This window comes from Mobula birostris, chromosome 3 (assembly GCF_030028105.1).
Source record: "Mobula birostris isolate sMobBir1 chromosome 3, sMobBir1.hap1, whole genome shotgun sequence".
NCBI classification, from domain to species: Eukaryota; Metazoa; Chordata; class Chondrichthyes; order Myliobatiformes; family Myliobatidae; genus Mobula; species Mobula birostris.
This window is the reverse complement of record NC_092372.1, coordinates 138,552,385-138,567,958: the sequence shown is the minus strand read 5'-3', so window position 1 is coordinate 138,567,958 and position 15,574 is coordinate 138,552,385. Positions and strand designations below refer to the sequence as shown.

Here is a 15,574-nt window from a genome sequence, read left to right as displayed (position 1 = left end):
GTGACCAATTCCTCCAATAGTCAATGATTTGGAAGTCCATTGGAAAACAAAAAGAACGAAAATATTTACGGATTGAGTTGCCAGTGGAGAATTGGAATCAGGCGCATAATAACATCAAGGACCTTTGATCGGGTGGTAGAGAAAAAGACTTACATGACAGAGATGCTAGAGAAGGAAATGAATGACGCTACAAGGAAATGCACTTTAGGAGAGTTTGTGGTGATGGGAAATGCATTTTTGATGAGTGGAGATGATGTGATTCCCATACTAAATAGTCCTGCCTGAACTTTGACTTCATTGAGTTCTTCAATATGGACAAAACAGCCACTCCTTAATCAGCAAGATCATTTGTCACCCATCACCTGTGCTTTCTGGGGTGCCCCCCACTGACAATGCAATAGCCTAGCCAAGATTTAGACATACACCACCAAGAGAAAAAAATGACCTTGCCATCATCCCCAGGTTCTCCGTACCCTCACAGGAACTGGAAGCCTGCAGACAGATTGTATGTTTAATTTAGTGACTAACTGCCAGCACATGGGGCAGAATAATCCCCAGGGTTATGTCCAGGAATAGAGGCAGTCTATCTCTTTCTCTATATTAGAAAAAAATGTTTTTTGTTGTTGGTTGTATTTGATTATTATTCCATTGAGTGTTAATAGTTCAGCTGCTGTTCTGTGTATGGGAAGGGGGAGAAATCTATAAAAATTATGGGGGAGAGATACGTTACGTATTCATGTATATTTTGACCGTAACAGATTGCTTTACAACTTCCCTACACATTACAGGCTGAAGGTAATGTGAGAGAGTTTTCTGGGTAGATGACTTACAAATAAATAAACAGCAGTACATTTGTTCCTCACGTCTCCAACTCTCATATGTGGTACCAGGCTTCCCAGAACCACAAATAATGCCATAAAATTTAAGTCAAATAAGATCTTTCTTTCAGCTACCAACGTACTATGCAAGATTTGTTCCTAACCCGGCTAGCCTGCTGAAACCACTTCATGAGCTTTTAAATAAATGAACATTACTGTCAGTGCACAGATCGCTGTGAAGAGGCTTTTAAAACTGTCAGAACAACTTTGTCACAATCTGAAGCACTCATATACTTCAACCCATCATTGCCCATTCAGTTGGCCTGCGATGCATCACCCTATGGTGAGGGGGCAGTTATCTCACACATTATGATCTCTGGTGAAGTGTATCCAATTGCTTTTGCATCAAGAATATTAAGCAAGACAAAATGCCACTATGCCCAGATTGAATGGAAAATGTTTGCAATTGTCTCTGAAGTTAAGAAAATCCATCAATTCCTCTTCGGTCGACGATTTACACTCCTGTCAGATCAGCACCTCTTGACATCAACTTCTGGTCTACATGTGGTATGTGGGTGTTCCTTCTCTGGCTGCAAGTCAAATGCAACATTGGGCTCTCGTACTCTCTGTATATTAGTGCAATATAAGGTACAGGAAGTCTGAGCCTAATTCGAATGCTGATGGTCTATCCAAACTTCCCTGTTACAGCTCGAGTCATCTCCGAAAGAGAGCTTTTACTTCAAGGAAGTACCTACAGCTCCAATAACTGCAGTGCAAATCCAGAAAGACACATATGCTGACCCTGTTCTATCTAAAGTGGTGGACATGGTAACTCATGAATGTAAAGGAGAGCCAACTATAGAATTGAAACCATACCAGGCTGGATGGAAGGAGCTCACAGTCCAATCAGGATGTCTACCATGGGGCTGTTGTGTTGTCATTTCTCCATTGTTAAGACTTCTCCGTGGATCGTCACCTTGGTGTGGTGGAGAAGCTTGTGTGGTCCTGAGATCCCGAGAGTGATGCCGTCTGGAGCGATGCTCCTGGTAGTGTCACCCATGGCGGTAAGGTCGAGGGTGAGGTCCCTGACAAAGAACAATCCAACCAAGACCTCAATGGTGGAACAGGCAGACGAAGTTACTTCGAACTCAACGGCTGTGAAGGCAGATGAAGGCTGCAACAAATCCATCAGCTCCAGTCGTCGTGGCTTCCATGCCATTGGAATCAGTTAGTTGATTTGTGAAGTATTGTGTGCTTCTTGGAGTGCAACATCAAGTACATGTTAAACAAATACATGCACAGGCGTCTTCGCTCTGTGGGCCACCCGATCGACAGAACGAAGACCATCATCCTCGACCTTGAGGGATAGCCACGACGATGATGACGATTGTTAAGAAAGCAAGTACTTGACAAGCTGCATGAGGGACACAGGGGCATTATGTGCTTGAAGTAAATTGCACTCAATCAGGAATGGACATTACCATTAAAGAGAAGGCCAAAGCATGGGCACATTTTCAGCAAGTGAAAAATGTTGCTCAACTTACTCCTTTGCAACCATGGTAATAACCTGAAGAATTATGACAGAGGATCCACATAGATTTTGCAGGACCTGTAAGAGGCCACGTGTTCTTAGACAGACACAGCAAATTGCCTGAGGATGCCATCATGAAGAGCACTACATCTGAAAATGCACTGAAGAACTACATTTCATCTTTAGTTCTTTTGGGCTTCCTCAACAGCTTGTAAGTGACAATGGCCCACAACTCCTCACTGAAGAGTACAAGGCACTTATGGAAGCAAATGGTATTCAGCATATAAAGTCAGCACCATATTATCCAGCTACTAATGGCTTTGCTGAATGATTTATACAAACAATCAAAGAAGTCCTCGAGACTTCATTGGGAAGTGGATCCCTCAACCAGCGTCTGAGCACCTTCTTGTTGACATAGCACAGCACACCTCACACCACCACCAAAATGGTTCCTGCCACTGCAGTCATGAAAAGACAGCTTTGTACCTGGCTCGACCTCCTCAGACCCCAAATACAAAACAGATTATACTAAATGACTAGAAAACCCAAGCAGAGAGATGTGCTAAAGTGCAGTACAGAAGTTTCACAGCTGGCAAGAGAGTACTTGCCCGGAACTATATCTCTAGAACTAGTAGATACCTGTGATGGTGGTAACCACAAACTGGTCCTGTGTTATACACAGTGGAAACCAATAACCACAACACCCAGACAGGGCATGTTGATCAGCTATTGCCTACTTCTGAGGCCACTGAAAACCAACACAAACTGACCAAACCAGATCCAGTTGTAGAAATGGGACAGGATTCTGAGACAATGACTGCCAGATCAAATGACACAGCCAGTGCTTCCTCCATCACCTCTGCTTTCTGACGTGCCCCCACTGACAATGCTTACCCAAGCCAAGATCTAGACATACACCACCAAGAGATAAAATTACTTTGGCATCATCTTTGGGTTGCCAGAACCCTCATAGACGGGCTCCAGGCAGATTGACTGTCTAGTTTAGTGACTAACCCTCAGCACCTGAGCAAAATAATCTCCAGGGTTATTGCAGGGAAAAGAGACAGTCTACCTCTTTCCTTAGCTTACAGAAAAAAATGTTTTTTTGTTGATCATTGAATTTGATGATTATTCCATTGAATGAAAAAAGATCTAGTGTTTTCCTGGCGTATATTATGAATAAACTCTTCTTGGGCGTCAAGCCATGTACAGGTATAGATTATGAACAATTTTTCAATGACAAGCCCTGCCATCTTCTTCAGGAATTATCCCTGGGCAAGTCTAGTCTGGTGGTATGTATATATAACCCCACATTCCATCCCTCCTGATTGGTTAGTCCTCATCCAATCAGGTTTCTGCTCACCCAGCTTTACAATTGAATTGCAGTTCTTACTTAGAGCGAGGCCTTCATTTTTGTTAAATTTTTTTCCTCTAATTTTATTTCAATGGGTTCCTTTACCAGGTGGTGCCGTCGAAGTCAATCCTATGGCTATTGCCGGGTTATCCAGAGAAATCAGTGTAGCAGAACACTGCATTCACAATGACCACAGGATTGACCTCAACAGCACAAAACTACTGTGCCACACCAATGGCTTTTGGGATACAACGTGGAAGAGCGGACACTGATTGGATGAGGACTGATGGAATACAGGAGGAATAAATACAACACAAGACTTGCCCAAGCATCATTGCTGAAGAAGATGGCAGAGTTGGTCATCGAAACGTCGGTTGTAATTGATACCTGTACCCAGTTGGAAGCCCGAGAAGTGTTTACTCCATTGAATGTTAATAGATCAGCAGTTGATCTGTGGATGGGAAGGGGAAGGAAACCTTGAAAGTATGGGGTGAGGGATGTATTATGTATTCATGTATCAGTATTACATTGGAGGAAAGGGTATTACAGAGGCATGAGAGAGGAGTTGTCCAGAATAGATTGGAAAAAAATCACTGACAGGTATGATGGCAGGGCAGCAATGGCTGGGATTTCCAGAAGCAATTTGAAAGCCACAGGAAATATACATCCCAAAGAGCAAGAAGCATTCTAAGGAAAGATGACACAACCGTGGCTAACAAGAGAAGTCAAAGCCAATATAAAAGCCAAAGAGGGCATATAATAGAGCAAAAATTAGTGAGAAGTTAGAGGATTGGGAAGCTTCTAAAAACCCACAGTAAGCAACAAAAAAAGTAATTAAGGTAAAGAAGGAACATGAATCTAAGCCAGCCAATAATATTAAAGAGGATGCCAAAAGTTTCTTCAGATACATAAAGTGTAAAAGAGAGGTAGGAGAGGATATCGAACCACTGAAAAATGATGCTGGAGAGGTAGTAATGGGGGACAATGAAATGTCAGATGAACTGAATAAGTATTTTGCATCAGTCTTCACTGTGGAAGAGACTAATAGTATAGTTGTAGTTCCAGGTGTCAGGGGTCATGAAGTAGGTGAAGTTACCATAACTAGAAAGAAGGTTCTTGGAAAACTGAAAGGTTTGAAGGTAAATAAGTCACCTTGATCAGATGGTGTACATCCCAGGGTTCTGAAAGAGGTGGCTGAAGAGATTTTGGAGGCATTAGTGATGATCTTTCAAGAAATACTAGTTTCTGGAATGATTCCAGAAGAGTGGAAAATTGCAAATGTCATGCCACTCATCAAGAAGGGAGAGAGGCAGAAGAAAGGAAACTACAGGCCATTAATCTGACTTCAGTGGTTGGGAAGCTGTTGGATTCCATTATTAAGTATGAGGTCTCAGTGCACTTGGAGGCACATGATAAAATAGGCTTTAGTCAGCATGACTGCCTCAAGGGAACATCTTGCCTGACAAATTTGTTGAAATTGTTTGAAGAAATAACAAGCAGGACAGACAAAGGAGAATCGGTTGATGTGCACTTGGATTTTCAGAAGGCCTTTGACAAGATGCCACACATGAGGCTGGCTGACAAGATATGAGCCATAGTATTACAGAAAAGATTCTGCATGGATAAAGCAGTGACTGTCTGGTAGGAGGCAAAGAGTGAGAACAAAGGGAGCCTTTCTTGTTTGGCTGCCAGTGACTAGTGGTGTTCCACGGGGGTCTGTGTAGGGTTCAGTCTTTTTACATTATATATCAATGATTTGGATGATGGAATTGATGCCTTTGTTGCAAAGTTTGCAGACAATTTGAAAATCGGTGGAGAAGCAGGTGGTTTTGAGGAAATAGAAGGGTACAGAAGGACTTAAGACAGATGAGGACAATGGGCAAAAAAAGGCAGATGGAATACAATGTCGGGAAGTGTATGGTCATGCACTTTGGTAGAAGAAATGAAAGGGTTGACTATTTTTTAAATGGAGAGAAAATACAAAAAAAAACATGGAGGTACAAAGGGACTTTGGGAGTTCTTGTGCAGGATTCCCTGAAGTTTAATTTGCAGGTTAAGTCTGTGATGATGAAGACAAATGAAATGTTAGCATTCATTTCAAGATGACTAGAATGTAAGAGCAAGGATGTAATGTTGAGACTTTAAAAGCACTGGTAAAGCCACACTTCGAGTATTGTGAGCAGTTTTGGGCCCCTTATCTTAGAAAGGCTATGCTGAAACTGGAGAGGTTTCAAAAGAGGTTCATGAAAATGATTGCAGGATTGAATGCTTGTCATATGAACAGCATTTGACTGCATTCATTGGAATTCAGAAGAATGAGGGGTGAGCTTATGGAAGTCTATCAAATGGTGAAAAGCTTTGATAGAGTGGATATAGAGAGGATACTTCCTACGGTGGGAGAGTTTAAGACAAGAGGACACAGCTTTAGAATAGAAGGGCATCTTTTAGAAATCAGATGAGGAGGGATTTCTTTATCCAGAGAGTGGTGAAACTGTGAAGTTGTTTGCCACAGGTAGCTGTGGAGGCCAAGTGTTCATGCATATTTAAGGCAGAGGTTAGCAGGTTCTTGATTTGTCAGGGCATGGAGGGATACTGGGAGAAGGCAGGAGATTGGGACTGAGATGGCCAAATAGCATAATTCTGCCCATATATCTTATGGTCTTATGGTCTTCAGTATGTTTTGACCTTTATGGGCTGCTATCAGGCTTCCCTGCGTGTTACATACTGAATGTAATAAGATTTGGGCAGATGACTTACAAGCAAAATAAACAGCAGCATGTTTGTTCCTCACCTCTGTCTTCATGTGTGTTATTCACGGCCACTCGCATTCCCAGTACAACAAACATAACACAAATAATACATGGGAATCCACTAACGGATGTGATGCTCAGCTATATCTGAAGGCATTAAGAAAAAAAAGTTGTCTTTAGTCTCATTTAGTATTGTAAAGGGTTAATCTTTGTGCATATCAAATATCTTACCACCACTGCCTTGAGTGTACGTGAACTGGCTGCAGGATCTTTGATTACTACTATGGGAAGATAACCATGAGATACAACCATGGGAACAACTGTGGGAACATAAAAGTTAGGTGAACACAGGGGTGGGGCTCATGAAAAGTGGTGACAAGGGATGATTGGTTCTGATTTGGTCGATTGAGTTGGTGTTATGTATTGGTTTACTTTACTGCAGGATTTATCAGTCAAGAGGGTCTCAAAGTAGAGCAGTCGGGGGGCTTAGAGTAGTTCTTCAAGGCCTCACAAACAGGTGGGTTGTGAACAGTGCCACAGATCAAGTGGGAGGTGTGCTGGAGTAAGAGGCCTAGATTTTAATGTTTGCTCTGCTCTGTCCTAGTAAACGTAGTTTTGTAGTTTGAAGCAGATAATTGTAGTTTGTGTCTTTCTGCCTATCTGAGCTGAATCTGAGTACCTTTTGATGTAACAACAACCTTCCAGGTTAGGGAATTCCTATGTTCATCACCCTCTGCAAGAAGTTCATACATACCTCAATTTTAGATTGGAACCATACCTCCTCATTCAAGTCTTTTCAACTAAAGTAAACACCTCAACATCTGCCCTATCATGCCACCTTTAAAATCTTGCATCTTTAGTAAGCATACACTTAATGTCTGTAGTTTCCAAAGAATACCAGTCCATTTTCTTTAGCCATTAATACCAGGATACCTTTGCATCCCAAGAATTAATCACACGAATCTCTTCTGGGTTGCCTTCATTGCTAATATATCCATGCCTATATTAACAGTATATTCAGGACTCCAGATGCAATTACACTATTAACATGAAAAATTTTAGTAATACTTTTCTAAGATTAAATTTCATGCCCCTTGTCTTAAAGACCAGGATGAATTTTGACTTCTTAATTATGTGCTGAACTTGTTTTTGAGTGTATAAAAATATCTCGACCCCTTTGTATTCCATTAAAATGCAGTCTTTCTCCATTTAGATAGTGGTCTGTTTTTTTTTTATTCCTTATAACAAGATGCCTGACCTCATTCATTCCTATATTAAACCCCATTTGACAAGTATGTGGGGAAAATAAAATATGGGATTAATGTGAGTCTGCTGTAAGTGTGTGGTTGAACTCCAGAGGCTAAGTCGTGTCTCTGTGCAATATTACTCTGTAATTCAATGCTAATTCTGAAATGATGATTCTGGAATTCCTATCGATATCTTGCTGGAGATTACAAATATCCACATCATTACATGTCCTTCCATCTATTTATGTACCATTCTCAAACTTGGATACCAAACACACTCAGCTAAGTCATTAATGTAAATTATAAATAATTGATGTCTAAGAACTGATCTTATATTCTACAAGACTGAAAAAAATCAATTTTTGAAACTGTCTTCAATGTGATGACTAATTTTCTATTCATTTTAACATGTAGTATATCTCCCACTCAGCTCTTACCTTTTGCTACAGTCTTTTATGTGGCACCTTGTGAAATGCCTTCTGGAAATCCAAATCGACAGGTTCCCCCTCTTTTGCCTCTGCCTAGAACTTCCTTGAAGATCTCCAGCAGGTTTGACCTGACTTAGTTTGGTTGCATTAAGATTTAATTAATATCTAGCTATTTTTTTTTGTTAATTACAGATTCCAATATTCTGTCAATGCAGTTTGAGGAGGCAACAATTTAAGTTCCACACAAAGGGTAATTAAGATTCTCAGAACTCACACATCCAAAGTTTTAGAATGTCAAGATGGTGAATGTTTATAAATGTCTCTAAGTAAAATGAATTAAAAAAGAAAGAAATCATAAAACACTTTTAAACAATTTAAATCAATGAAACAAAAATAATTAAATAAAAACACATAATTTACCTTTCTATTTATCTTTCTCTCTCAGCTACTCCTTTCTATCCCATAAATGGACCTGCTAGACTTATACTAAATCTAACGTGCTGTAGGTACCTTAGTGAACAGATCAAAGTGACTTGTTTATCCAGACTGGTTATGATTTTCTATGCTGAATATACCTCACACTCCATAACCACTTGAGCAGTAACCATCTGTGTCACTTTATCAAATGTCTTTTGGAAATCTAAAAATGTTACATTTACTGTTTTTATTGATCTATTCTGTTAACCACATCCTTAATCAAATTGCAGTAAATTTGACAATCAAGAATTTTCTTTTGATAAACTTATCTAGTCATTTTACCATCTCAAACTGTTCTGTTAATCACTCCTTCAATAGATTCCAGAAGTTTTCTAATAAACTTAAGTTACTGTTGCTGCCCTGTAATTCTGTTTTCCCTCTATCCTTTCTTAAACAAACACTTGCAGTTTTCCAATCTACAAAAATCATTCCAGAATCCTGAAAATTTGCAAGATTGCAACTAAAGCATCAACTGTGAAGATAGACACTTCTTTTCATACCAGGGAATGCAGACCACTAGGACCAGGGGATTTGCTGACCTTTAGTGCCATTAATTTGTCTCATATTTGATCTCCAGTGATATTAATTATTTTAGGCTTCTCACTTTTCTTGCCCCGGCTACCCATCATTTTTGCTGTGTCAGGTTTTCTAACAGTGAAATCAGATATAACCGATTCCTCATTAATTAGTCATTACTATTAATTTTATTGTTTTAGTTTCTAAAAGACTAGTATTTATTTCTCCTGCTCCCTTTGTTACATAATTATAGAAACCCTTACAATGTTTTTATATTCTTGCTGGTTTACTCTATAAATTTACAACTTTTCCTCTCTCTAATATCATACTTAATTTTAGTTAGCTACACATAGCTTCTTTATTTCTTTTGTGGAATTTATATTAATTGAGAATTATGAAATATTTATTTAAATATCTGAAAAAATTAATCTCAGTTAACTCACTTCACTGCTTGTATAATTGGCTGTATTCACATCTTAGGATCTGGTTTCATCTTCAGTCACTTTCAGACAGAAGTGAAAGTCTGTGATAGAAACACCTTCTGTTGTAATCCTTCACAGCAGTGCACAGTCCTTTACAGCTGATCAACCTTGTCTCAGTACTTATTACTAGATCTAAAATAACTGCCTCCTTGGGTGGGTTCACATTGTAAAATTTAAGAAAGAAGTCTCAAGTTTAGTCAATAAATGTGCATATTCGTTTTCCTAATTGATACAAAAATAAAGTTTCCTCAACTGAGCCATCCAAACTATTTAGATTACAGTCCTTAATATAGTCCAGATAGTTAATTCGACAGGACATGAATTCACTATGAGTGAACCTTGTACTACTTCCTCCCCTCCCTCCATCTTCTTATTCTGACTTCTCCTTGTTCTTTCTAGTCCTGTTGAAGGGTCTCGACCCAAAACATCGACTGTTTACTCTTTTCCACAGATGCAGCCTGGCCTGCTGAGTTCTTCCAGCATTTTATGAGTGCCACTATGATTGAAGCCCATTACCTTCTTCCCGACTGCTGAGGCTGGTGACATACATAATTATATACCTCTCTCCCTCTCTAGGCCTTTAGCTACTGTGACGAGAATACACATAGATTAAGATGTTAGCTGGCCTGTGCTGGCACCAGTGGGATCAGCAGTTGGTCTGCCACCTGTCTTCAGGAGAGAGAGAGAGATAAGGAAAACAATGGAGCAGCATTTGGAGATGTCAATGAAGGGGAAGGAGAGCTGTCAAGATCGGCTCCCCCTTTGAACCCTGAACTGTTTGAAGTGAAGGACAGGCGATACCCCAGCAGGGGGATAAAAAGGGACAGGTTCGCTAAGGTAGGACACACACGACACCCGAGGTAACGAGACCCTGGAAGCGGTGCGTCTCTCACAAGTCGGTGGGAAGTTTTGGAAGGCCGGTTGTGGGACCAGGCATAGACGCACAGGGTGGAAAGGCACGATCGGCGGGAACCTGGTGTGTGTCCACCCTTACCTGGGTGCCGGGTTCACCGCAGAGAAACGATCGCATCTGGAAATGGAGGGGTCACGGTCGGTGACCTCAGATGACATCACAAAGGATTCGCCCGAAAGCTGACTGCGAAGGTCTGTGTGTGGAAGCCGTTTTTGAATATTCATTCGTTTTGCTCTCTCTCTCCTTCCCTCCACTATCTGCGAACTGAACTGAACTAAATTGAACTGAACTTTGCGTCACTTTGAAACTGGTCATTTACCCCTAGACAACGATAGAGCTTGATTGATCCTGTTATCTTAATTCTGTGTACATGTATGTTTATCATTGCTGAACTGTTGCATTTATTATCCTTTTGATTACAGTACTGTGTTGCTTGTTTCTTTAATAAAACTTTCTTAGTTCTAGTAATCCAGACTCCAACTGACTGATCCATTTCTGCTGGTTTGGCAACCCAGTTACGGGGTACGTAACATAAGTGGGGTTCTCGTCTGCGATCTTGAACGCTAAATTTGGGACGGAGTAAATTGATTGGGTCAAAATTCCCAAAAGAAAGAAAAGACAAACAGCAGAAATGGAGGCTGAGGAAATTATAAAGGCGCCGACCTTGGAGGCATTAGAGGATGCCAGGAAATCGGAATTTGTAGCTGTGGCCAAACGGTTGAATCTTGCTAAGGGGAAGTCGACAATGAGGAGAGAGGAGATACACAGGGCTATTGTAGAGCACTATGTATCTAAAGGTGTGTTTCCCCAAGGCCAGCTGGAGGTGGTGTCTATTGAAAAACCTGCCGGAGACGCGGTACAGGTGCAGCTTGAAAAACTGAGACTCGAGCACGAGTTCCGGGTACGGCAGTTGGAGAGAGAAGAGAAAGAGAGGCAATGGGAGCGAGAAGAGAGAGAGGGACAGTTGGAGCGAGAGGAGAAACAGAGGGAAAGGGAATTCGAGCTGGAGAAGTTAAAGATAAGGGCAGAGCAGGGGCCCGTGCCGAACCAAGGTGGAGGGTTCCGGGCGACCCAGGAGGTTAGGCTGGTTCCCCCATTTGACGATACCGACGTGGATCGGTACTTCCTCCATTTCGAAAAAGTTGCTACAAGTCAGGACTGGCCGAGGGATAAGTGGGCTGTTTTGCTTCAGAGTGTACTGAAAGGGAAAGCCCAACAAGCTTACTCAGCTTTGTCCGCGGAAGATGCCCAGAGGTATGAGGTGGTGAAAGAGGCCATCCTCAGGATTTATGAGTTGGTCCTGGAGGCATACCGGCAGAGGTTCCGGAATGCGAGGAAGCAGTGGGACCGCACGTATTTAGAGTTTACCCGTGAGATGCAGACATATTGTGAGCGTTGGTGCGCCTCGAAGGGGGTAGAGGGGGATTATGACAGACTGCTACAGCTGATCCTGATTGAGCAGTTTAAAGGTTGTGTCCCTGAGGGTATGAGACCCTACCTAGATGAGAAAGAGGCAGCCACATTAGCCGCAACTGCTAAGTTAGCAGATGAGTATGCGTTGACGCATAAAATGAAGTTTTCCCCGAGTAAAGGCTACCAGAAGGGTAGTCAGGACGGCGGGGAGAGTCCGCCAGAAAAGTCAGAAAGTAAGCCGGGGACGAGTGAGAAGGATAAGGTAGACCGGGAGCAGTCTGGTAGGAAGTCTCCTGGGGTCGTCTGTTATAATTGTGGGAAAGTCGGACACTTTGCGTCCAGGTGCTTTGCCCCAAAGAAGGAGACGGGAAAAGGAAAAACGGCGATCTTGACTGGCTGTATCGAGCTGGTAAACGAACCGCTAGGACAGGACAGGTCTGCCAAAGTTCAGGAAGGGCGCGAGAGGTTTATCTCGGCCGGATTGGTGTCGGTGAAGGAGGGGTTAGAACCAGTTCCAGTGCGGATCTGGAGAGACACGGGAGCGTGTCAGTCACTGATACTGAAGAGTGTATTAGGGTTTAGCTCAGAGACCCAGACTGGGGAGGTCAAGGTCAAAGGTATTGGGGAAGGAACAGAGTCAGTCCCTTTGCACCAGATACACTTACAAAGCAACCTGGTCTCTGGACTAGTCACGATCAGGGTGAGGTCCGAATTACCGATGAAAGGCGTGGAAGTTTTGCTCGGTAATGACCTCGCCAGGGGAATTGTGTTCCCAGCCGTGAGATTGACAGGTCAGCCTGCCAGCATTGAGGCCCCACCCATGGACTCACAGGTTCATCACGGGACTGCCGTAGTAAATTTAGCTGAGACGTTTCTGCCAGTCTTGTACGAGAAGGAGGTAGAAAGTGAAAAGAAGGAGTGTAGTGAAACAAGAGGTAGTGAGAGAGCTGAGACAGACTTAGCATTAGCCAGGAAAGAATTTGTGCAGGCGCAGGAGCGAGACGAGGGGCTGATGGTTTTGGCAGAGACAGCTCTCTCTGACACAGAATTAACAAGGGAACTAGTAGGCTATTGTGTGGAGGAGGAAGTGCTAAGGAAGAAAGGGAGACCAAGTACCATACTCGCAGATGAGGAATGGGGTTGGTGCAAAAGAGTTATGGGGATGAGATTTTTAACCTGGCCCACAAGGCGCCCCCCCGGTGGACATTTTGCAATGCTGGAGGAAACAGTTGGTGGAATCATGAAAGAGGTTTACCGGCTGCCCAGGAGGGAGGATGTTATTGATTATGGCCGACGCTAACTAAGACGGTCACAGGCTTTTGATATGCTAACAAACCTAGTTGGTGTTAGCGCGGAAATCAATGAAGCTAGGGTCTCCTGATAAGAGAAAAAAAACATTTTGAAAAGATGAGTATGGTATCGACCAGATGGGAGAAGGCTATTGTTTCGGCCAGCTCTGCTGATAAGGTCTCTCCCTTAATCCCCGAACAAAGCGACTCTTTAGGAGAAGTAATTAAACGACTCGCACACGTGTGTTTGATTGTCCCAAGGCCATGCAAAGAACTGGGACGTTGGGTGGTGTCTGTTACACTAGGTTACCCTAGCGAGCATCATCACTACAGAATGAGTAATTCAGTGACTAAAGGGCTGACGAACACAGAGGTGTGTATTGGCAATGTAATATGGCTGTCTGAAGCCAGCTTGATAGTGAACCTTGAAAAAAATGAATTCAGCCACACTAAGGTCACTTACCTGGGAACCGTGGTGACACAGGGGCAGCTGGCTGCGATGCAAGCTAAAGTGCGGGCTATCTCTGACATCCCAACCCCGACAGACAAGAGGACCCTCAGAAGGCTCTTGGAGATGGTGGGGTACTGTAGGAAGTTTTGCAATAACTCTGCGGTTACTACCCCTCCCCCTCCTACTAAGCCCTTGCGAGAGAAAACTAAGTCGGAATGGGACGACCCTTGTTATTGTGGTCCGGGACGAAACCCAATGAGAGGTTACATTGATCGCAATTCATCAGTGTTTTTGGCCACTATGAAGTTTGCTAAGTTGGAGCCTGGTCTAAGGGATTATTAATAACACATATAAAAGGAACAGAAAATGTGATGGCTGACTGTCTGTCAGGTGTTGACAACTTCAAATTCGCTGTATTAGCTAAATAGCTGATAAAGATGTGTATTTGTGTGTATCAAATAATGTATTCATGTTTGTAATTTTTATCCCCCAATAAAAATCCTTAAAGGAGGGAAGTGTGACGAGAATACACATAGATTAAGATGTTAGCTGGCCTGTGCTGGCACCAGTGGAATCAGCAGTTGGTCTGCCACCTGTCTTCAGGAGAGAGAGAGAGATAAGGAAAACAATGGAGCAGCATTTGGAGATGTCAATGAAGGGGAAGGAGAGCTGTCAAGATCGGCTCCCCCTTTGAACCCTGAACTGTTTGAAGTGATGGACAGGCGATACCCCAGCAGGGGGATAAAAAGGGACAGGTTCGCTAAGGTAGGACACACACGACACCTGAGGTAACGAGACCCTGGAAGCAGTGCGTCTCTCACAAGTCGGTGGGAAGTTTTGGAAAGCCGGTTGCGGGACCAGGCCATAGACGCACAGGGTGGAAAGGCACGATCGGCAGAAACTTGGTGTGTGTCCACCCTTGCCTGGGTGCCTGGTTCACCGCAGAGAAACGATCGCATCTGGAAACAGAGGGGTCACGGTCGGCGACCTCAGATGACATCACAAAGGACTCGACCGAAAGCCGACTGCGAAGGTCTGTGTGTGGAAGCCGTTTTTGAATATTCATTCATTTTGCTCTTTCTCTCCTTCCCTCCACTGTCTGCGAACTGAACTGAACTAAACTGAACTGAACTTTGCGTCACTTTGAAACTGGTCATTTACCCCTAGACAACGATAGAGCTTGATTGATCCTGTTATCTTAATTCTGTGTACATGTGTGTTTATCATTGCTGAACTGTTGCATTTATTATCCTTTTGATTACAGTACTGTGTTGCTTGTTTCTTTAATAAAACTTTCTTAGTTCTAGTAATCCAGACTCCAACTGAGTGATCCATTTCTGCTGGTTTGGCAACCCAGTTACGGGGTACGTAACACTACAAATTTAACTCCCTGGACAGTCTGACCAATGCCAGGTTGCACATGGTTCAGCTGGCAATGTTATAATTATTATTTTTATGGTTCTACTTGTTACTTTAGGTTCCACATCTATTATCTGCCCTCTGCAAGAAGTACTTTTCCCTTCTATCTGCATTGTTAGCTTTTATATAATATACAAAAGAATTTCCTCACCACCCTCCTCCCAGCCAATGCACATGGCCTCCACCTCCAAGATCCCCTTGCCTCAAGGAGATGCCTTTATCCATGGCAAAGTGTCGGCATTATACAAACTCACAGATACATAGAACAGAATCTATGCCATTCTGACCACACTGCTCCACTGAGTTACACATTTCTTTCCATACATCCCACTCCACTCTGGTTCTTGTTCATCCACACAGGTTGCAAGATTCTCACATCTGTTGGGCATAGCCCTCCATACCACGTATCCATGCACTCTCCTGCCTAAGCATTGACTAAATGTGAAGTGCTTCTCAACCTTGGTGGAGTGACTGATCCTTGAACAT

At 42.7% G+C, this 15,574-nt stretch overlaps 1 protein-coding gene across 3 annotated transcripts in view; it reads right to left on the bottom strand.

The window, feature by feature from the left end:
* dgkb (diacylglycerol kinase, beta) overlaps positions 1-15,574 on the bottom strand; it is a 738,504-nt gene that overhangs the window by 522,170 nt on the left and 200,760 nt on the right. The gene's annotated exons all lie outside the window — the stretch shown is intronic.